The 24,655-nt window shown below is 41.7% G+C and overlaps 1 protein-coding gene across 7 annotated transcripts in view; it reads right to left on the bottom strand.

The window, feature by feature from the left end:
- PPFIBP2 (PPFIA binding protein 2) overlaps positions 1-19,748 on the bottom strand; it is a 260,115-nt gene extending 240,367 nt beyond the window's left edge. For 3 of the 7 annotated variants that reach the window (XM_074997322.1, XM_074997326.1, XM_074997323.1), the window contains exon 1: positions 19,414-19,747. The gene's annotated coding sequence lies outside the window, so the exon portion shown is untranslated. Of the gene's footprint in view, positions 1-19,413 lie in introns of all 7 variants that reach the window. The other 4 variants (XM_074997329.1, XM_074997330.1, XM_074997325.1 and 1 more) reach the window with 2 other exon arrangements.
- Between the last annotated feature and the right edge of the window lie 4,907 nt (positions 19,749-24,655).

Raw genomic sequence — 24,655 nt, 5'->3', positions numbered from 1 at the left:
ATGGTTCCTCCCCCCGCTGCCCACTTCCAGACCCCCATGAGATCCTGGATCTCTGCCCCCAACCAGCAAGGTGCCCATCTTTTATGGCCCTGGGCAGGCTCCTGGGCGGCTTGGGCAGACTCCAGAAAAGCCACGAGGAGCAGTTTGGAGCCCTCAAGCTGGTTCATTTTGGGCCACAAGTGAGCTGCAACAGGTGCCAGGTGTAAGCCTGCTGCACTCCACACCCCCTTGTGCACTCTGCTGTGCCTTTAAGGGCTCCAGGAGGGGGCACAGGTCATGGAGTCTTCCTGCCTGTGGCCAGAGCAGTCGGCAGAGCACCATGGGGAGGGCTGGAAGCCACATATTTTGAGTTAGCCCTTATTCCTCACCATAACAGCACTTATTTCAAAATAACCATTTTGAAATAAGTGCTATTCCTCCTGCAATGAGGGTTGCCAACTTCAGAAATTCTTTTGAAATAGTGTGTGCATAGTGTTGACACTTGACATTTTTTTTCAAAATAATGGCTGTTATTTCAAATTACCCTGCCGTGTTAATGTAGTCCTAAAGATCTGCTTCACTATATAACTTAGAACATTTAAAAAACATTTTTAAATGAAAAAAATAAAACTAACATGGTACCTTCATTTTAAAGTATAGATGTTCAAAAAACTTTCTGGAAAAAAGCTATTCCAATTGAATTGTACTGATCAGTCACGTGACCTATGAATGTATTTCCTTCCTTTACGTCACCCTAGCAACTTTGCTTAATTCTCATTTAATATCTTGTTAAACCATTTCTTGAAAACCTAATTACAAAAGAGAAGCAGCACACCTTTCAGATTTACAGATCAAAAAAAGCTAAACAAAAAACTTACTCCCTGGAAGAATCTCCTTCAAAAAGATCCTTGTCATAAGTGTTTATAAACCGCTTTGCCAAATTATGGGCCTGGATGATCCAATGTCAAATTCCTCCTCCCCAGTGACACTTTTGTAACACTGACAGATCCTGATTGTCAACAGGTGGGAGCAAACCTAGAACCTCTGAAAATTAGAATTGTAAAATCTCCATCATCCAACACTCCCAGAGAACTAAGGGGGTGGGGGTGTCCAATAATCAAATGTGCCAGATACTGGAGCAGGGCCAGTGGAGTGGTCAGCCGGCCCTGTGGCACGCCACACAATGTGTAGTTACCCAGATGGCAGATAACCGAGCTTTTACTTTAGATGAGCCTCAGTCTACTGCATGAGCCAAAAGCTACAAGCCCTTAGCCAAGGCTGTAACAGCCTCAGTGGACTAAATACCAGTAAAAGGGAACATACCACTCCACCAAGCAAACATGGAATGAAATTACAAGATCTCTAACGTATATGAGCTCTGTATTTGTGAAAACATATGCAGTTTCTGAGAGGGAGAACCCCAGATTTTCAATGTTTATACTGTTGCTCTTCATCGCCACTCCCTCAGTGGAGGAAGTGGGTGGGGAAGGAGGTCAGGATGTGTCCCATGTTTAAAGGAATAATACATAAGAACTAATTCTCTTCTGAGTTACTAATTAAAGTAGCTTAGCATATTCAGTTCCACGTATCTGAACTGTCAGTTTTTATTTCAATCATTTTTGGACCTCTGGGTTATATAACTGTCAGTCTGTACCTGAAACGCTGTATCTCCAGATCTGAAGTAGCAGATCTGCCCCACAAAAGCTCATGACCTAATAAATTATTCTTTTAGTCTCTGAAGTGCTATCTGACTGCTGGTTTGTTTAGTGGAAATGCTTCTCAAACTTTGGTTTACATCACTCCTAATAAGCAGTTAATCTTCCAATTCAAGAGTCAGAGGGCTAAAACTAAAGACAAATGACACCATCTGTTACATCCATACTTGCACTCTCTTGGTATCTTGTTTATATCTGCAAAACACCACGCCCATGCAGGCCTTCTCCCACCTCTGTTTCAATACTACACAGCTCCGGAGATAAACGTGCCATTAGAGATCAGATGCACCATTTTTACCTCCATGATAACAAGAGCTCTTCTGACCACTGTCAGGCAATATTAGTAAAAAACTCCAGCAGTCATTCTATGCTATTGCCCCCAGGCTACTAGCACTAGGAAAACAGCAATGAACGCTGTAAGTCATTGAATAGTAATAACTCAAAAATTCTTGTCCAAAGAGATGTCAGGTACATTATAATATTAGTGACAAAAGTGGGAAAAATATTTGATTTTTAATAATATTTTGCCTTAGACATGAAAAGGCAAAATTCATTTCAAATATTTTGTTTGTAAAGAACACATTAACATCAGACATAAATACATGTGCCATATTTTACTACCTGTCCTACCCAAAATTCTGTAACCAAATTGAAAAAAAAACTGAAAAAGAATTTAATAACGTACATGCTAGTAGAATATAAAGTACATAGACACTGTTACAAAATTAGCAGAACTTCATCAGCTCTGCAGAAAATGGATTTTTAAGAGAGACCCTAACAGACGAGATAAATAAAGCAGAGCTCTCATTACTTTAAGTTGACTGAATAATGTCATTACAGGATGGAGAGAAGCCCTGCAGCACAGAGCTGTAGCACAGAATAACAACACCAGAGGGGGTACTCAGTCAGGACATAATAAATCCTGTTTTATTATATGGCATTTGACGATTTGAGCCAGTGGAAATTTTCAGGAACATATGAAACATTTCCTAGTGGAGCTTGGCTCTACTGCAAATAAAGTCAGGTTGCTTCACATTAGCTCAATATTAACAATAAAACTATACTCACTGATAATCCCCAGTACCTAGGTTATAATTAGCAATAGAGGTAAAAAAGATTCTAGGTTAGTGAACATGCAAAACCAATCCTCAGCATCCTCAACAGCCACCAGTTGGACTTTTTCTAACATGATGCCCAGCTTTCTCACAACCTTCTTGTTCCTGTGGCAAACTTACAAATCCTAAAATGTTAAGTAATTTTGAGAGAGCAGGGCTGACCCGTTTTTCAGACCACAGACATGTTGGATGAAGAGCTAAAAGTGAACACCTTTGGAGTGAACTTTAAAGAACTGCTCTCATTTGTTCCTATTTTCCCATCTCCTGGAGCAAGGGGGCTAACACTGACACATGAGATCACTGATGATCTGAGTGCACTGGGGAGAAGGAATTTGAAATTGAAGTGATAAGAGGCTGTAACCAATGAAGAATTTGAGGAGGGAGAAGTGAGGCACAGTGAGGAGGGAGGGTAGCGTGGCTCAGTGCAGCAGGGCAGACCAGGCTGCCAATCCCACCACATGCATGGTGAGTGTTAGAGGAGGGGGTGACCCCTGCTGCCTTTGCTGCATCAGATCCTCAGCCCCAGGTAACCCACCATTGCCCCTCCAGGCCACAGGACAGTTGGGGTGCCCACCACAGGGCCCTACAAGTGCAGGGCCTGAGGCAGCTGCTCCAGTTTGTTCTATGGACGGGATGCTCTGGCCTCCATTACGCACAGGACCAATAATGCAGCGATCAATCCACAGGACATCTATTTATCACATCTGCTTAGATCTCCGAGCTTTCGCCTGTTGACGCTGGAACTCTGCCAGGATGAGAAGAGTAGCCAGAATCAAAAGGAGAGCTGTCCCTGCTGAGTCTTCCACATGGGTATATGGACTTCAGCTGTGTTATTTGCATAGCTGAAGTTGTACAGGGTAGACCAATGGAGATTGGAAGTGGGGAAAGGAAGTGTAGGCAAGGGCTCATACACAGGTTTTCTCCCAACAAAGGAAAGAAGCCAACATCTCATACCAAATGTGGCTGAAATCAGTGGGGCTACTCCTGTATCAGGGATTACTGGAAGAGATCATTTGCACTGTAAAAGTCACCAGTGGGGCAGGAACCAGCACAGATCCTATGCCAGAGGTGGTGACATCTACAGTCAGCCAGGAAAAAGAACTGTATCTGGGGAGACCCTATATTCCACAGATTTACTGGGCTATAAAGAGAGGGGAAGAAAGCTCATTTTGTTCCTGCAAGAGAAGGGTAACTAAGGGTATGTCTACACTTACCAGAAGATCAATGCACAGATGGTCAGTCTTCCAGGTTTTGATTTAGTACACCTAGTGGGGCTGCACTAAATCAAATAGTTATTGCACCACCATTGACCCTGTTAGTCCTTGTAGTTGTGAAGAGTAAGGGAAGTCAGCAGGCGAGTTTCTCCCATTCACCTCCTGCTGTGGGGATGGTGGCAAAAAATCAATGTTAGATACAAGTGACTCCACCTATGCAATTGTCATAGCTGGACTTTCGTATCAAAAATCAATTTATCTGCAAGCGTACACCTGGCGTAAGACATCAATACTTGGATCTGTAAGGGAAGGTCCTGGTTGGAAGACCCATGCACTCTAGAGGAGTTGGTGTAAGCAGGAAAATCATTCTGAACAAGAATTATAGCTGATTAAGTTTTAGTGTTAGATTTGTCTGCACTTGAAATGTTGCAGTTGAATGACTATATTGTTTTCAAGTATCAGAGGGGTAGCCATGTAAGTCTGTATCTGCAAAAACAACAAGAAGTCCTGTGGTACTTTATAGACTAACAGATTTATTGGAGCATAAGTTTTGTGGGCAAGGACCCAATTTATCAAATGCATGTAGTGTTTTCAGTGTAGTCACTACCTATGAAGACAGGTGAGACTCTCCTGTTGGTGGAGGCAATCCATCTCCTCAAGAAGTAGTAGATATACTGACAGAAAAATGCGTTCATTGACCTTGTACTGTTCACACTGAGCACCAATGCTGGGTCAACCTAACTTTTCAGGAGACCAAGGCCTTAGCAGCGTGTTTTAACTTTTGTTTGAGTGCAATCATTTTTAATCTCTGTTTTTCCTACTTTGCATAATCTTTGTCTAACATCTACTTTGTTTAAAACAAGTAAATCTTGTTTTACTTTTAGCAATTCAGTGCTTTCTTTGCGGGCTTGATCACAACAGTTAATTATCTGGTGTTTATTGTTTCTGTAAAGAAGAAAGAGGGCTGAATATTAGAGAGGGACATCTCTCAGGAATTCAGGAGTTGGGATTCATTGATTGTCATCTGCTAGGCAACCTTTGGACTGGCAAAGTCCCGAAGAATTTATAGTCAGGGCAGCCAAGGGTGAGCTAATCCGTATCTTAGCAGCAGCGGTCTTACTTGCTGAGTCTGAGAAGGGTAACACAATCGCTCACAATTATGGGAACCCCAAGAAGTTGTCCTAACTCCCTACTTACACATGTGAAAGGACAAAATAGGAAATTCCCAAACCACCCCTCCAAAATTGCAAACTTTAAGCTAAAGGTCCTCAAATGTATTTCTTCTGAGTGAAAGGGCAAAATAAATTTTCCGTAAAGTCATACCCAACAAAATATGTCTCCAAGCTATATCCCACTACAGTCATGACACTGTTCCATCCACACATAAATGTTGTCATTACATATTCAATTTCATTTCAGTATGCTGTCACCCTCACTGTACACATCAAAGACCCGAAAAAGATGTTCACTGCATTGTACTTTAGCTACAACCTGTTTATTTTTATTTCAATATGCAACATTACAAATGTCCGTAGGAACAGAATTGGGCTTTTTAGTAATGTGCACTCTGTTATCTGATTGTTTTAGATTTATAACATAAATAAACAAAAGTCTGCATGATGAACTGTTGATGAAAATGGGCTAACACTCATATCTGCATTATGTTGCACGGACTCTTTCCTAATGGCTTACTTCATTTTTAATTAGTTTTTGCATAGTGAGAAAATATATTGAAGCAAACTTAATTCTAAGTTTGTGAAATTTATTGTGTTGGAAAAACACTGAAAGATTTTGGACTAAACAAAATTGCAAAACTGATATTACTCTTTTTTTCCCTTAACCCCTGCACCAAATTCAATGAGTTCTTTTCCTCAACAGAACAACAGTAAGATCTGTCTTAAAGTCTGGCAAACCTCCCAGATACTTGCATAAATAGAAGAAAATATAGTGACTATTTAGAGTAGCTTAGAATGTCATTTTAAAAGGAGGAGGTTAACAGTGGAAGCGCTTGTTGAACTTTTGTTTACATCCTTTCTAATAAGCAGTAACTCTTCCATTTCAGTAGTCAGAGAACTGAAACTAAAGACATATGACACTACCTGTCATTTCCATCATGCACAAAAAAGTTCTGTTCTAATGCCAACATAAATTCTGAGATTCTACAATCAAATGTCAGTAATTCATGCAGATCATACTATATTAATATGAAATAAGTGCACAGAATAAGAACCTGGAATTAATTTACAAATTCTTAGGTCTTCCTAAAAGCTTAAAATAAACACAATGCTTCCTGAAGATAAGAAGAGACAGCAAAATCTGGTTGTTTGCCTGTTCACAAAATTCTCCCTAAAACTTACATGTCGTCATTAAAATCCAGTTGATCCCTTTCTCCCTATAACAAAAACACAGTGGGAATGACTTTACAAAGTACGCCTTGTCCATCTACAGATGTGGTACAAGAGATTTTTATTAATAGTACCAATTAGCATCAAGTCTGGATCTAATAAAACCATCAAATTACACAAAAGGAAATGCTATACTATAGATGCCACATGGAAATGCTGCAGTAGGTGATAACTAATCCAAATCTGAACAGCTTTTCTTTACAGAATAACATGGTACTGTACTGAATATGCACCACACACACTGCTATTGTATTGTACAATGACTACCTCAGCAATGCTGAACCTTTGTTTCCAGGAGGCTCTTAATGATGGTCTCTTACCTCTTTACTAAACTGGATGTGCTCCAAGTTCTTCTCTAGATAAAAGCTCTGTGAGATATCACCAGAATACTTTGGTTTGTCGACCTATTATACTAGCACATGAGCAACACAATAAGTTACAGTCATAAATCTTAGTGACATGACAAGGTAAGATGCTCTGATTAGGGATAAATAAAGCAGATGCTACCATCTGGACTACTTCTGCCTTGCTACACATACCAAATGTGGGCTAACAAGCAAACAGTAATTGAGTTAACCAGATCTACATTGGAACAGAACCATAATTCACAGTATTTCTTAGTGCTATTGTCTCAAATCTAACAAAGGCTTTTCTGTCAAAACTAAGAACTTTCTGCTGTACTTTTGTATAGAAATTTGTGCAAAAAGAGTCACAAAGCAGTGTTCTTATATGGAAGCATGAGTAATTAGAGATAGGCCTAAGCAGTAATCCCTTATTAAAAAACATGTCTGAATTTCAATTATGGCTTTGTACATTGCCTGTGACTAACATTTTCAATTAATCAAAATCTCAGTTCTTGCAGAGTGTTTGAAATCCAGACCTGGGTACTGCACACTGAACCTACCTGCGCCCAGGTCGCCAGGTATCCAGTTGTAACCAAACACGTGATCAAAAAAGGACCCTCCCCAGAGCAGCAAAAATAAGCAAGTGAGTGAGTGTGGGGGAGACCCAGTGATGGAGTGAGTGAGGCAAGGCAGCAGAGAAGGAGCAGGGCAAGCATGTTCAGTTTTGTTCAGTCGGAAAGCTGGCAACTCAAATGTATGCATGGGATTCATTTTTTATGAGTATTCATGTATCTTCTATTATTATGCCAAATGAATACAAGAATCAGACACAGTATATGAGCTTGTGGATAAACACTTGCTGGTGCTTACACCACAGAGCCAGTCTACAAGCCTGCTGATCCTCCCACATAACACTACTTGCTTCTTCAGCACTTAGGCTGTCAGACCCCAGGAAGCAGCTCCACCCTTGGACAGTGGGAGACTATGCTAAGGTTCTAGAGGAGAAAGCCAAGTGCGCCATCTGTGCTTCCTTCCCCTAGTGCCAACTCCAGTTACTCCACACAGTCATCACCAGCTTAGTAACATGCCCTTGGGCAGTTCATAAAAATGCCTCTAGCCTTCAATAAGGAGTTCACTGCCCTCAGACTGCAACTTTTCAGTAGTCACATCTGTTATTCACACCCCAAACACCTGTTTTAACCATCTCCATTGCTACCATCAGCCCTTTTAATTTCTGGGACCCTTCCCCTTCCTTGTGATAGACAGATGCTTTCTTTCCTTAATCCTCCACCTGAATCTCAAACAACTTCACATTTCACATGGAGGATCCAATTTCACACACATACCATATATACTGTTTCACATGAGAAAACATGTCCTATTGACTATCAAGCTTTCCAATGCTAATTTTCTATTTAAAAGAGAATGACTATAAATGATGATATGCATCTGTTTGCATATTACTCTTCACATTCATATGGAAAGAAAAATAATAGAAATTATTATTCTACATTTTTGAGGAAGCCCTGACTTTCACCATTATTTTGTTGATTGATGGACAGACAGCTAATTGTCTCCTTTATGATCCCAGAGTGATTGATTTTATTGTCCCAAGGAAATCATGACAAGATTAATTTTGGGCAATACTTTAATTTTTGTTGTAGAAACTGCAATTTCTGCATTATGAGCCTCAAAAATAAAACATCTCTCTCTCCCTCCTTCCCCCCACCCCTCATATATGTAAGTAGCTTGTGTAAATGGTAACATTCTACGTGGCACCACTTCTAATTTTATTGTGAAAAAAATCCCAGAGAAACTACAAAAGGAGTCAAGAGAGTATAAAAAAACTGCACTCATTAAGTTAGGCCTCAATCCAGCAATCATGTATGCACCTATTTAACATTAAAGAAAAAATATGTCAAATAGCCAAAGCCAAAATGTGACAGACATTCCAAAGGGTATTCTAATTCTATAAAAGTTGTTATTGAAACAAAACAAAAATGAGTTTCTCAATATAGTTAAAAATAAAGAAAATACAGACAATTTTTGCAGCACATAAATTATATTTTTATTCATTCTGTAGGGTCTGGAAAATTAGTTATTTAACACTCAGGTAGTAGCTATTCTGGCATCGCTGAGATTCAGGTGCACATATAACTAGCCAGGAAGTTATAGATGTTGTTGAATTAAAGGCGTCCATAATCACTGTTATGCCAAATAAATAAATCAACATTTGCCCCATGGCAGGGAAAAAAGGATTTTGCAAGGTGCTGAGAAGTGGCTGAGTGTGGCCACTCACCCATGCTCAGATAACATGGTGATGATGATAGATATATTTATATCTACATAGTGATGAGCCAGAATTAGATTAAGACACAGGAAACATTGCAACACTTTATTAGAAATAATCTGTCTTCACTTAATGGCTAAGTGGTCAGCTCATCATATTATCAAAGCAGGATTCGGATTAAAGAAAATCAATTCCACTGTGGTACAGCATCAAGACTCCTCCTCTGCAGTGTTTCCACACACCTCTTCCAAGTTCACCAAACCTAGCATAGAATTCTAAGGCTGTGTCTACACTCCAAGATGAAATCGAATTTAAAGGAGTTGGCATGATATTAAAAGGTCACTGTCTTCACTGTAAATGCCACTAGTTCAATTTATTAAGCCATATAATGATAACAAAATGTCGATATTATGGGATGGGTATAGCATCAATTTCAAATTTTAAATTTCAAATCAAGGCTAGTATGGAAGCACCATGTCCTTAACTCGAATTTATTAGACTCCAGAAGTGTCCCTATCTATCCCACAGAGCTATGCGGTGACTTTGCATGTATGGCTGCTTCCTTCACCGCTGCTCTCCATCCAGGTGCACAGGAAGGTCACAGGAAGCCCACAAATTTTTGACCCAATTGGAATTTGAATCAGAATTTGAATCAGAATTCAGCAGACTAGCCCTGCAAATATAAAGGGTGCCCATTATGGAGAAAATTCCTTTGCTGCATTTCTCTTGGCCACCCGAAGTCTCTTTGCCATTGATTGGTCTCCCCAAATCGCAAGAAGATTCAAAATTTCCTGGTGGGTCCACGCTGGATCTCTCTTGCAAGCCTGAGAAATACGAGGCAGATCACTGAGTGCTCACAATTGCAGTACATGGCTACCAATGTGGCACGATGGCTACCGAGGCGTTGCAATACACTGGGCAATCTACGATCAGATGTCACATGAGATGACTGCCAGAGATTACTCCCTGGACTCTATGCAATGCAATGTGATGGTGAAAGAACCCTGTCAGGCCTATCAAAAAGTCCAGGAAGCCAACCAGCCGTAAGAGGCAGCTCCACAGACCTGCCCCCATTACGAACAGCTGCACATGCATATGGGGAGCGACCCCACCATGGAACCCGGCATGAATTACGACACTTCTGGAGGCCCTGGTCTGGAGTTTGGGGTGAGCCCAAAGGAGCTGGGTGCGCTGGAGCAAGAGGCCAATGGAGAAAAGGAAAGGGGCAATGAGCGGGGGACCAAGGAAATTGTTCCCAACAGCCCGGAGCCCTCCACACCAGTCACCTCCATGCCAGTCCCTGAGCCCCTGAACCAAGCTGTTTGGGTGATTATTTATTCTGCATGCTAGAAGTGGGTTGTGGGTGAATAGGTACAGGTATAGAGTTGCGTATGGGTACAAGTTTGTTATGGTTCTGTGCCCCTCAGAAGAGCATGCTAATGTTTCTTGGGATGGAGTGCTTCTCCTTTTTGGAGATCTCCATGTAGGCCTCATTGGGTAACTGTCAGGTGTTGCAAACTTTCACAGAGTGATTGCCACTCACTTCTGAGCCGTTAAAGCCAACCTCATTCGTGTGCTGCTGCGCTTCAGGGCAGGGCCCAGCACATCACAAAGTTCCATAAAAGTGGACTTGCATATGCAAAAGTTCTGTACCTACTGCTGGTCGTCCCAGGGCTCCAAACCAATGTGGTCCCTCCAGTGTGTGTTGGTCTCACAAGTCCAAAACCACCTCTCCATTGTCACAACTGCATCCAGGGCAGCCAGCAGCTGTGAATTCTTGGACCACAGTTGTGAGATTTCCTCTTCAAAACTATTATCATCATCATGATCATCATCATCATTATGATATTGAACCATCACTGAGCTTTGTAATTGAAGGCAAAATTGTGCAACAGCTAGTATGGTTGCTGAAACAATGCATGCTATGAGTTGAAGCATTTGGAGATCCAAGCTTGCTCTGGCAGAGAAATGCCACAGGAAATAGTGCACTCTGCAGTTCATTTTCGCACAGATACGGGGTGCTCTGAAGTTTGGGACAGTGCTTTGCATTCTGGGATTCAAACATAAAACACCCAGAAGCAACTGGGGCTAAGGCACTGTGGGACAGGTACCCCCAATACACTGCTCACACTGTTGAGCTTGCATAGGGCAATGGGGACACAGAAACTCGACACGGAAAAACAGTGGGTCGAATTCCAAGAAGCTTTGTGGATGCAATTCAAATTCATAAGAATGAGCTTAAAAATCAAATTTATTAAAACTCGAATTTATCTCGTATTGTAGACACAGCGTAAGTGATCAAGTTAATTTGCTCAGGGTTCCATAGCTATACTGCCATGGGTGTTATGTGTGGATATCCTTGAAAATCTCTCAGAAGCTTCAGTTATCACAGCATATGATGACCTACTTACTTAGTGGAAAGACAGGATGAAAGTCCATTGCCACCTGTGCTCCATGGATTACTTTGGTTTACCTTATGCATCATATACAGGCCTACATGCCAGCATGATGGCTGAGATCAGCGTAAGTGCTGTTGTTGACAATCTTTAGACACACACTCTTGCAGACTGGAGAGAAGACGTTCTTCATGAAGGATCCCAACTACAGAACTTGTTTTCACTGGCAGACTGTCAACATGAGATTTTATTAACACCCAGAGCACAACACCAGGCTCATCATTTCAACAAAATCTTGTCAAAAGGGCTTCAAGTCGGAAGTATTGGGGGGTTTTTTTCATATTTTTGAGTCATAAATGCTGACTTGTTTACTTGTGTTAACATCTGGAAGCCACTGTGAGAGACAACAGAAGACAATTTTCCCAAAGATGACCAATGAGAGTTCCTGAATGCTGAACAATTTTGAAAATTCTGGTTATAAACATATTAAACTCATATGTGCTGCATTACATATCAGCATGGTTAGACTAAGTCAGAATTGTGACGGTAGACTTGCAAGGAATAAGCGCATGCTTCTGGAAGTGGTGATGGGGATTCAGTAGGGTACATCTCCCTCTGTAGCAGAACTGAGTCAAAAAATGCTGGCTCTGAATTCCCTTCAGGGATCATTTGACCTTTGCATCTTCTAGGGTCAATTACACTTGTGCACAGGGAATTTAAATTTGTTCTGATTAGAATTGTAAATACAGTACATAATCAAAACAAAAGAGGAGTTAAACAGCACTTTAAAGACTACAAAATAATTTATTAGGTGAGCTTTTGTGGTACAGACCCACTTCTTCAGACCATAGCCAGACCAGAACAGACCCATTCTTTAAGGCACAGAGAACCAAAAACAGTAATCAAGGTTGATAAATCAGAAAAAAATTATCAAGGTGAGCAAATCAGAGAGCAGAGGGGCGGGGGGGACGGGGGAGTCAAGAATTATATTAAGCCAAGTATGCAAAAGAGCCCCTATAGTTTCCCAGAAAATTTGCATCCCGGTTCAAACCACGTGTTAATGTGTCAAATTTGAATATGAAAGAGAGTTCAGCAGTTTCTCTTTCCAAAGCAGACTGAAAATTCTTCTTCAACAAGAGGCAAACTCTTAAGTCATTAACAGAATGGCCCACTCCATTAAAATGTAGACTAACTGGTTTGTGGATCAGGAATGTTTTGATGTCTGTTTTGTGCCCATTAACTCTCTGTCTGAAAGAGTTTGAAGCCTGTCCAATATACAAAGCATCTGGGCATTGTTGGCACATGATGGCATATATGAAGTTAGTTGAGGTACATGAGAATGCACCCGTGATTCTTTGAATAACCTGGTTAGGTCCAGTGATGGTATCGCCAGAATAGATATGTGGACGAAGTTGGCAGCGGGCTCTGTTGCAAGGAAAAGTCCCAGGACTGGTATTCCTGTGGTATAGACTGTGGCTATTGGTTAGAATCCTCATAAGGTTGGGAGGTTGTCTGTAGGAGAGAACAGGTCTGTCACCTAGGGCGTTCTGGAGTGTGGCATCCTGATTAAGGATAGGTTGTAGGTCTTTAATAATTCATTGCAGTGGTTTGAGTTGGGGGCTGGAGGTGATGACCAGTGGTGTTCTGTTCTTGGCTTTTTGGGCCTATCTTGGAGTAGCTGGTCTCTGGGTATTCGTCTGGCCCTGTCAATTTGTTTTTTTATTTCTCCTGGTGGGTAATTCAAGTTTATGAATATTTGGTAGAGATCTTGTAGTTTTTGGTTTCTGTCAGTTGGATCAGAGCAAATGCGATTGTATCTAAGGGCTTGACTGTAAACAATGGATCTAGTTATGTGTGCAAGATGGAAGCTAGAAAGGTGTTGGTAAGTATAACGATGAGTGGGTTTCCGGTACAGTGTGGTACCGATCAGGCCATCCTTGATTTGTACTGTAGTGTCCAGGAAATGTATCTCTTGCATGGAGTACACTAATATTCCACACAAAGACGGCTTACAAGCAATCAGGAATACCATCCCCGATGTGAACACAGCCAATCTGGTGTCTGACTTCCATAACTTCATTCTCACCCACAATTATTTCCGATTTGGGGACAATTTATACCTCCAGATTAGTGGAATTGCTATGGGCACCCGCATGGCCCCACAATATGCTAATATATTTATGGCTGACCTGGAACAATGATTCCTCAGCTCTCATCCCCTATTACCCCTCCTCTACTTAAGATACATTGATGACATCTTTATGATTTGGACCCATGGTATAGAGACTCTAGAAGAATTCCACGGAGACTTTAACAATCTGCACCCCACCATCAACTTATGCCTCAATTACAACATGCAAGAGATACATTTCCTGGACACTACAGTACAAATCAAGGATGGCCTGCTTTGGAAAGAGAAACTGCTGAACTCCCTTTCATATTCAAATTCGACACATTGACACGTGGTTTGAACAGGGATGCAAATTTTCTGGGACATTATAGGGGCTCTTTTGCATACTTGGCTAATCTAATTCTTGACTCCCTCACCCCCACCACCAACCCCTCTGCTCTCTGATTTGCTCACCTTGATAATTTTTTTCTGATTTGTCAACCTTGATTACTGTTCTTGGTTCTCTATGCCTTAAAGATTGAGTCTGTACTGGTATAGCTATGGTCTGAAGAAGTGGGCCTGTCCCACGAAAGCGCACCTAACAAACTATTTTGTTAGTGTTTAAAGTGCTACTTGACTGCTTTTTTGTTTTGATAGTGTATCAACTAGCATGGCTCCCTCTCTGTTACTACTCAAGAGTATATAATGTTAGTGTAATATATCATTTTCACTCACTTTTCACAAATGTAAATGATGCCAACAAACATGGAGTAGTGGAGAAACTTGCCCCCTTTCTTTATGATGGGATGCAAAAGTGAAGGATGGTATTTCAAAGCGAAAGTGATGCCTGTGAACGGAGACTGAGGTTCAAACCCTCTAGGCGACTTTAAAAATCTCCCATGTCCTGACCCAGAGCCACATGTGGTATATATATTCTACCTACCATAATTAGCCCTGTAATTCCAATTGGACATGATAGTTTTCTTCCCTTCTTACCCTAAACTGAACACATGAGGGAGGAAAGAAGTCACTAAACGGTGATTTATTGTTGTGCCAGTTTAAACAGCTGCTACATTTCAACCCAGAAGGGGCTATTTTGCAGAAGTAAGCAGTGTCATCCTTTATGAATAAGTAGCTAACCATTTGTAGAGTCTTTTGTGAAGGATGTTTACTATGTAGATGGATGGTATCATTTCCAGGGGGCAAGACAGACCCCCCCATAGAAAAAGGCTGGAGATATTTGCACCTCGTGAACTAGAGTAGTATTTACTGATTCAGCAGCACATGTCAGAATATGCTAAACTTTAACAATGCACTTAATTCTAAGCAGGCAGGTTCCATATGGTTCCTGATTTTGGTCAGCCCAAGGTTGAATGTAAAGTCTGCACTCAAAGTAGTCACCATAAAAAATGAAGAATGATATAGCTGCAAGAGCCTATTATTTTTAGCTGTCATTTAGTAATTCCTTCTGTGATATGATCACTAATAACTACTCTGCTAAGACAAAGTGACTCTGAAATTGAACAAGGAAAAGGTGAGGAAGTCACAGATGTGTTTGATTTATACTCTCATACCTGTGAATAATTTTAGCTCACTTAAATGTCACCTAATTATTGCAGGAATAAATTTGCTATTGTCCCTGTATTGTATATTAGTCTATGGCTAGACTGTTGTTCCTATTTCATCATGAGTGGGGTAGCAGAAAACTTGAAACAGCTGTTTATTTTGAACTTCAGTGTAGTTTGGACAGCACCAAGTTTGAAATAAGTTATACAATTTGACAAATTGAATAAGTCAAATTGCATAAATTATTTTGAGTTAAGGAGACAGCGTAGCTACAGCCTTATGGTTTAAGTACACAGAGTTTGGTAGTTTTAAATGTGATTGAGTGTTTCATCTGTTACTACTACCCTTTGACTGAGCTGAAAAAGTCGAGTACCCAACATATATGGGATTTAAACTCTTACACTTCTCTTTGAGCTTCCACTCATGGTACTAAGTGCTTCACAAATGCAACTCTTCTGTCAGGTCAATAATGGAAACGAAAAGGGCTGGGAGTTCAATATATGTAGGTCCCTTCTGACAAATACCTACACTGGTTCAAGCCCCCAGCCAGAATCCTGGAGAAACTAAATGCACCACTCCAGAGTGCCCTTAACAGGCAGAACTGCCTCAATGTAAAGCACTCATGCTATGTACAAACAAAGAAATCCTCATTACGTGAAAAGGAACACATTTAAACAGAGGTATAAATAGATACAGACTAAATGTAAATAAAGAATAAAATACTCCATTAACATTGGCAGTAGTGTAATTAACTCCCTATCTACTGTTAAGACTCTCCTACAGGCAATAGCCCCTTGACTGCCCTGTGCACCAATCAACAGAACCAGATTCAGAAGCTAGATGAGACAGTAGCAGTGCAGGTTGTCTGTCCCTTTGCAGGTCTGTCTCCAGTTCTAACGGAGCTGCTTGTCTGGTCTCACTTGAAAATGCCACCACCTAATCCATTTTAGTGATTCAGCTTTATTAAGGGGCTGAATGGACAGGGCCTCATAAGAGTCTGCTCAGCTCTGCTGGTGTCCTCTGCATCATCTCTCAACACAAAGTTCTCAATCTGCATTGTTTCTCACAATGAAATCCCCACCAGACTTGAACTCTGAGCCTTGGGCAGTGTCATCGCTGCTTGGAAAGAGCTCTTTGCCACAAGGTATGGTTCTATGGGAGTCCACTCCTCCAGAAAATCCACAAGAGCTGTGTGTAGGCAGTCTGTGTAAATTAAGTTCTTTGTGGAAGCTCCTCTCATCAATAAGAAAGTAGCGAGATCTCCTCTGGAGCTTATGGCCATAGGACATACACAAACATTAAGCCTTACAACACACCTCACCTCTAAATTATTTGATCTGTTTTAGAAATGGCAAATTTGAGGCACAGAACACAGATCTCCAAACTGCCAGCTCCACAGAACCTTAGAACCTGGCAGATCACCAATACAAAGCAAGAAATATCTATGCAAGTTGATGCAGATGCTGCATAGCTTTTGTTGCTTTTAAACAAAACTTATATTTGCAATGAAAGCTTCTTGTGCTCACTGGGTTCTACTTATCAAAGAACAGCCAAATAGATTTGTACTGCTACTGGAATGGGTTTATAGCAAAACAAAGTGCACATCACCCCCCCCCCCCCTCACAACAAAGGGGAACGAATTGCATCAACTGTAACAAGAAGAACGCAAGAGAATATAATAAAACACTGAGTTAAAAAATTATGGGAATAGTCATTTAGCTACAATCAGTGCCTTCACTTTGTTGCTTAACATGCACCCATATAGAAGCTGAAGGAGGAGACCGTAACTACTGTACCGGTAAGAGGGGAAATCATGTAGCCCTAGTCCATCTTATCTCCTGAGTTACTGAGGTCAGATAGAGTCAACGAGCTAATTATCAACCATGGAAAAATATGGTCTCAATTACTGCTTTAGTCAACGCTTCAAAATAAACTAGCAAGCTGAAATAGCATTGTAAAGATAATATGCCACAGAAAGATACTGACAAGCTGGAGGAAATTTAGAGAAGAGCAACAGAAAATATTGTAGGCTTAAATTCTTGGATTTTGAGGAAAGACTCAGAGAGTTAAATATGTATAACTTTGACTATATAACTATTCTGGGAAGTCAGGGATGGCAAGGGGAGGACAGAATAACACCTACAAGTATCTGAATGGCACAGTCCCTGTAACTTGAGGTATCTGGAAGTGGTTTTCAAAGCTTTTATCTGTCTCCCAAATGGTCAACATTGCAGGTTGTTTTGTTTCCTAGGGCATTTACTTTCCAAGCTATCATTCTGTAACTTTAGAAAACAGAGAGGCAGAGGTGACTGCTGGGGAGGTACACAAGGGCAGCACTGGCCATGTAACCACCCCCACATGTGACTCTTGCCTGTGGCACCCTAGACCTGGGCAGGGCTATCCCTGGGGTGGAGGTACATGCATGGCCCAGCAGACCCCACTATATCTGCCCCTACCCTGCCTCATTCTACCTCTGCTACACCCCATCCCACCCCTTCCCCCAAGCCCCAGCCCTCCTCACTGTTCCCTGTAAGCTGAGGGCTTAGGCAGCCAGCCAGGAGACCACATTCAAGTGCTACCCAACTAATTAGCAGAGCACCCACAGTTAGCAGCATGTGTTGCTCCTGGTGGTGCGCATCAGCCCATTCTTCAATGCACACTTCCACACACGGATAGAACAAAAAAAATACAGGGAACATTGGTCTCCGGAAAAGGGAGGCTGGGGCCAAGGCTGGGGGCAGGCATGGTGCTGGCAGCCGAGCCCTGGCTGGCAGCCAGAACACTGGGTGCAGTGCCCTGGGCTCTGACCCCACTGGCTGCTGGCTACTTGCCCCCTCCCCACGTGGTGTACGGGAGGGACAAGTCGCCTTTCTTGCCCACCATGCATCCTTTGACTCTGCAGAGAGGCCTTGATTATCTGCATTTAATGAAAAGGTGCCCTTGTTTGTACTGTTGTGATCCATCATACAGCTGGTCACACATTGATATGTTAGATGCCGCAGTACCAACTGTGCGGGTGAATATAGACAATCACTATGCTCACACATGAACTGACACGGAAACACAGAGGCACAAACCACGACTAACCCTGGATGAGCACTTTTCACACAGTGACAGAGAGATAGCTGTGTTAGTCTGTATCCTACCAAAACAAAACAGCAGTCCTGTAGCACTTTAAAGATTAACAAAATAATATATTAGGTGATGAGCACAGAGGTTCAAAAACTGTTCTCACATTTGTCAACCTCTGTGCTTTACATATTGAGTCTGTTCTGGTATGGCTATGATCTGAAGAAGTGGGTCTGTCCCATGACAGCTCATCACCTAATAAATTATTTTGTTAGTCTTTAAAGTGCTACAGGACTGCTTTTTGGTTTTCACAAAATGGTCACTCTATAACTCACCCCTCAGTGCTTGTTCTCAATGGAAATCTGCATAATATTTTCAAAAGATCTTAAATTTATAGTTTTGCTAGACAATACAAATCATGGTTTATTAAAGTCATTGATTTAGGTTTTATGACAGCAAACTATACCCCCACTAACTTCCTTCTTTTGTCTCGGAGTGTTAATGGGCCATTTCACCTTCAAAGGTCCCTTGGAATATGTGTTAACAACTTAGGCAAAAACAATGAGTCCAGTGGCAGCTTAACAGTTTCAATATGGTTTCAGAGGAGTAGCCTTTCATTATGGCACGTTACTCTTTGAAGGTGCCACTGGGCCCCTTGTTTTTGCTGACAAACACTCCATATCCCATAAAGCACACTCCAGTCCAGATTTCTTTCACACTTACAGCCAGGAGAACAAACAAACAGCACAACTGAAGGCTGAACACTAACAATATGCCCTCTTCCTGACTTCCCCTTAACTGAAATCTGACCGCAACGATGTAACTCAATAACAGCACATACTTTGAATCAACAGCTTTCAGTCAATAAACTAGTTTATTAACCCACAAGCACAAAAGCAAACCTGCATAAGGGAATCTCTAGAGGAGTGATTTTCATTGACAACTAATGTTTCCGTATTACTGGCTGAAGACTGAAAGCCCCTATTATGATGCAAGAAAACAACAACAAAAAAGGAAGCAAGAAGCCCCAGCTTCGCACGTAGCTTACACAAACTCACATGGCACAGGAGAGTTTTAAAACTCTTGCACACGTCTTAAGCAAACTTAGAAGGCCTTAAAAGCGTTAGCAGCTACCGCCGGTTTCACACAGAGGGGAAACCGAGGCACGAGAGGGCAGACTGCTGCTGGCTACCGCACTTCAGTGAGTTACCTTGCGCTGGCGCCGGTGCAAAGGAGAAGGTGCTCGCTGAGGAGTGAAGTGAGGGGCCCGAGGTCACGCAGCCAGGCAGTTGCAGAGGCTGGACCTGCGCTAAGGCTCCCAGCGGCCCCTCAGCTCTGTCACACGCGCCTCAGGTTGGCGAAGGGGACAACGGAGAGGGAATGGGGGAGTCCCAAGCGAGCCAGGCTGCGGTACCGCCTGTTGGCAGGCTCCCGCCCGGCGGCGCTGACCTCAGCGGCCCGGCACCAGGGGCACGCGGCGCTTGGCCCAGGCTCCGGGCAGGAGGAGACGCGCGCAGCCGCCGCGCGCTGCTCCCCGCGCTCCGCTGCCCGGCTGGCTCCGGCTGCCCGAGTCCCAGCCTCAGCGCCATTGGTTCTGGGGACGGGACCGGCAGGCAACTATTGTTCCCACGTGATGTGTGGAGTGGGGGCGGGGGAGCACAGCAGTGCGGAGCCTGGCGTGGCGGCAGGTGCGCCCGGTGGCGGCTGTCTGCAGAGGCGGGGAGAGGGAGACCCAGGAGGGGCCGGTTCTTTGCTGGTTACACTTTCCCCGTTCAGCGGTAGCTGCGTTCGGCTGCAAACTTCCCCTGGTAAAACTTAGACCCACTCCATAGGCAGTTACTTCCTTAGTGGTGCACTTAAGGGGGTGCAAGGCCCTTAGCCGCGCTGCCCATGTACTGGTCTGGTGTAAAAGTGCACGGGGTGGTGTGGTCCCTTTCTAGATCGGATAGCGACACCAGTGTACGTCTTTAGTGCAATTGCATTAATGTAGGAGATTGCACCAGTATAACTGTTAAAGTCAAGTATCACAAATATTCGTAACAGGTTTTGATGACAAAGGGATGGCCATGTGGCTGAAACACAGGAGTGGGAATCAGGACATATTGAGCTCTGCTATTGACTCTCTTTGTGATTATGTTGTGATCATTGCTGCTCTGTGCCTCAGTTTTCTTGCCCCTAAAGTGGAATCATTAATACTTTCTCTACCTCTCAGGAGTGTACTAAGCCTTAACTCATCAGTATTGGTAAAATCTACTATCAATGCACCTAAATGGGGTTCCTGTCTATTATTCTGGGTCCCCACTCTTTGATGAGCTCTGTGGACTTCTCTATGGAAGATGAGAACCTTAGTGATTTTCGCCCAGGAGTGGCGAGGGTGATACAGAAATGCACAGTATAGGCAAGATTTTCAAAACACAAATCATTGTTTAGCACCCAATTTTTCACTGCCATTTGTATTTGGAAATCTCCCTCCTGCATTATTACTGAAATAGAATAATTAATTATAATAAATTGATAGGTTGGATATTAGGAAAAACTACTTAACCAAGAGAGTGGTGAGGCACTGGAATGCGTTCCCAAAAGAGGTGGTGGATTCTCCATCCCTACAGGTTTTTAGGTCCTGGCTTGACAAGGTCCTGGCTGGGATGACTTAGTTGAGGTTGATCTTGCTTGCAGCAGGGGGCTGGACTAGAGGACCTCCTGAGGTCCCTTCCAGCCCCCTGGATTCTATGACCGAACTGTGTTACCAGACAAATACTTGTTGCAATATTATTATTACTATTTGCCTTGTTGAGGCAAATACGGGTTGCAATATTATTGTTCTGTAACAAAACTTTCCAGAACTAACTAAAACTATTGCTATAAACTTTTTCTCCAGAGAAACCATAGTATTTCTTTCCAGAGATACAAAATCAAAGTATGTTCTAGTCAGCACTTAAAAAATTCAACTAATACTTGTGTAATCAGTTAGGGGGCTGATTTTTTGGCGACATAGTTATGCTGGTAAAAGCCCCAGGTGACATTGGTATAAAGCAGAAGTCAGCAGCCTTTCTGAGACAGAAAGCTGAAATGTGACCTTTTCATCTCCATTTACAAGTGCCACTGATACTTTATAAAGTCACTAATAGTCCTGCTTACCACAGCTTCATTAATAAATAAATTTAGATGTTTAGGTGTTTTACTAACTAATTTAGACGTTTTACTGTTTAGGTGGTGGTTGGTTGCATTAGCTGGCCATTTATTAATCCACAGGCTGTGCATATCTTTGAGTAAACTCCTGGCTTCATGGGAGGAGGAGGAAAGGGGGGTGGGGCTGAGCTCCTGCCTTGCATGCTAATGAAAATTGGCTCGCATGCTACTCTTAGCACTGTGCTGGAGGTTGCTGACCACTGGTATAGTGTTATGTAAATATATTGTTGATTTATACTAGTATAGCTTATTTTGGTTTCTAATACAGTTATTTTCCCTTTTATTAGCAAAGCTTTCTAGTACCAGACAAACCCTAAAGGGGGAAAAAAGCATAGTAAACTTTAAATGACGGCTTGCCAGTTAAAAACGTATCTCTATGCACTTCTTTTTAATCAACTTGCAGGATTGTTTCTGAGCTTTGTGTAACATACAATATGATTGGGCCTTTAGGGTTCACTGATCATGGCACGTTCATGCAGGTCACTGATCCAGAAGTGTATGATAGTCTGTATTATCTTGTTTTTTTGTCATCTAAATAGGTTACTGAGTGTTCAGGACACTGACTCAACTCCTTCAAAAAGGTGAAAAATCACAGCATCCATGTGGTGAGTGCTTCCGATTATGTCACTTTTCCAAGGAGACAATTAAATGACTGTGGGCAATTAGCAGAAAGTACAAGACGTTTTAAGTAGTTGTAATGTGCATTATGTAATTAAAAATACATTTCAGTTAGTCTTCACTGCAAAGTCGTATATGAGCCACTGAAGGATGTTGATATCCATCAGATGATATCTCACATCCATTTGAGTGGTTTCAAAATATTCAATGTTATGTTTCCAGACAGTTCTATTTACTTATTATTATCTATAATTTTCAGAGGTCCTTACAATCATCATAAAACACTGCTCTGCTTGGAACACTAAAAGGTTGAGTGGTTTTGTTAGGTGTTTTGTTCCTTGTTAATCATGTAACATAGGCCCAATTCTGCTAACACATTCATGAGCTTTAAATTAAGTTAAACTCACTCATTAACGTTTGCAGGATAGGCGCTATAAAGCAAAGAATGGGAGCTGATTGGAACAGGAATTTGTCCAGTATGGGGGAGAGAATGAAGGGGGAGTGAGGCTGAATATCTCTGAAAAATTTTCAAGTAGCCTTCTAATGACTCGGTAGAATTGGCAAGAACTTACGGATCTTGCACTGATTTTGACTTGCTAGATTCCTAGGGGCTCAGCTGCCCTGATACATCTGAGGTATTCTTTCAAGGAAGGCTTTATGTATAATTAAATCACGCGTATTTGCAAAGTAGGCCAAATAAAATAAAATACAGCTCTGATACAGGTCACAGGCACATGGTTAGTGAGCACTAAGTGGCCTAACGAGCATTACAAATGTAATTTAGTAAGTGTTTAGCCCAAAATTTAGTTATGATCTAACTGAGTACCACAACTGTGCAATTTTGGAACTAGTCTCTTACTGCTTCTACATTCTCACTCTCCTGTTGGAGGTGGCATGGTAATGAGGCAATTGGAAGCAGGCTTATGAGGTGCTATCATGCATATTCTGCACCTCATAAGCGTAATGGCGACTGTACGAATTTCAAAGTGCAGACTCTGAATTGCAGATTGGCAGTGAAGGTGGGGACAGCTTTGAAATAAGCACTCCACTTTGACATTCCCTCACTTCCACAGAGCTAGATACGAGTTAGAAAATGTCAAAATGGGGGGCTTATTTCGAATCTACCCCTATCTTCACTGTCAATCTGCAATTTGAAGTCTGCACTTCAAAATTCACGAAGCTGCCATTGTACTAATAAGGCACTGAATATGCATGTTAGCACCTGATTAGCCTGCTTCAAAGTGCCTCATTATCATGCCACCTCTGAAGAGAGAGTAAGAGTGTAGAAGCAGCCTCTGAGCCTTGCTCTCAAATTTTGGCCCCTCAGCAGGAAAATATGTCATGTTAGAAAACATGTTTATTAACAGGGCTTTTTTCATGCTTGTACTTGCTGGTACTGAGTACCAGCACCTTGGCAGTCCTAGCCATGGGATTGTCTGGGGAGATGGGCCAGGAACCAGCTGAGTACGGACACCTTTTTTTTTTTTTTTTTTTTTTTTTAAAACAAAAGAGGCAATATTTATTAACATGTTTTAACTAGCATGATGTTAAATGGGATTTTGCCCTAAATGTTTACAAGGACAATCATGTTTAAAAATATGTTGGGTAATTGTGATCAATTAATTTGTCACAGATAGTTAACACACTTTAAAACACAGCTTGTCGCAGTCTCCATCAATGGAAAGTCATGTTTTATGTCATGTTCATTAAAACATGTTAGTTAATATTTTTCTAGCATGCCTCTCCCTGAGTGCAGGGATGGAGAAACACTCTCTCTCAGCTGTCTTGAATCCCTGCACTCTCTCTGGCTGATTCCCATTTAGTAATCCCTCCACAGTCACTAAGAATGTACTTGTTTCTTTTCTGCCGCAGTGGCAACATGCTAGTGTCACAAAGACAGCGTTGTATTAGGACTCTGCTGCTTTCTGATAACAATGAGTCTTATTCAAAGACAGAAGAAACTTGCTTATCAAAGTGAACCTTTGCAAAACCAAAAAAAAAAGGTAGGCAGGAAACCCAAAACAGAGTGCTTCTATCATACTGTTTTTGGACTGAGTTTTTAGTGGCAAATTTTTCCCCTGCTGTTTCTGGAAGCTGTAGGAATGTAGGACCATATTAGACCTGAGTGAACTATGGTTTTGGAAATTAGGCAGAATAATCAGCTGAAAGCATGTGATCAAAGAGAATAAACTCATGAGAAGGAAGAATTGTTTGTGCCTGTATTTTAATATCTGCCCTACCATTCAATTTTAATAGCACCATCTTTAATGGGGAAATACTCCTCTCCTTGGAATGATCCAAGTACAATAAAATATGAATTCACAAGAGGAAAAATAACTTTTATATATTTCTAAAGATGTTCAAGAATGCATACCTACTCTTTCTGCAGCATTATAAAACATGATGTCTAAATCAGTACAGTCATCTACCTCTGATTTTGGAGAAACGATTTTTTTTACTTTTTTCTAACGTTATGAAAGCATGATAATAGCAAGCAAAGGGCTCCACCTAGTGTTCAGTATCTTTCTTAATCAATTTCCTTGATCCTCTTACCTCACTCATATCTTTTAACTTACTGCACATCTGACAACTGTTAATTAACTTTCTAGGCAATTTTTTATAAGCAATTACATTTCATTTGTAAG

The sequence above is a fragment of the Carettochelys insculpta genome, chromosome 6, assembly GCF_033958435.1.
Source record: "Carettochelys insculpta isolate YL-2023 chromosome 6, ASM3395843v1, whole genome shotgun sequence".
NCBI lineage: Eukaryota > Metazoa > Chordata > Testudines > Carettochelyidae > Carettochelys > Carettochelys insculpta.
Note: the sequence above shows the minus strand (reverse complement) of the source record. Positions and strands in the feature narration are given on the sequence as shown.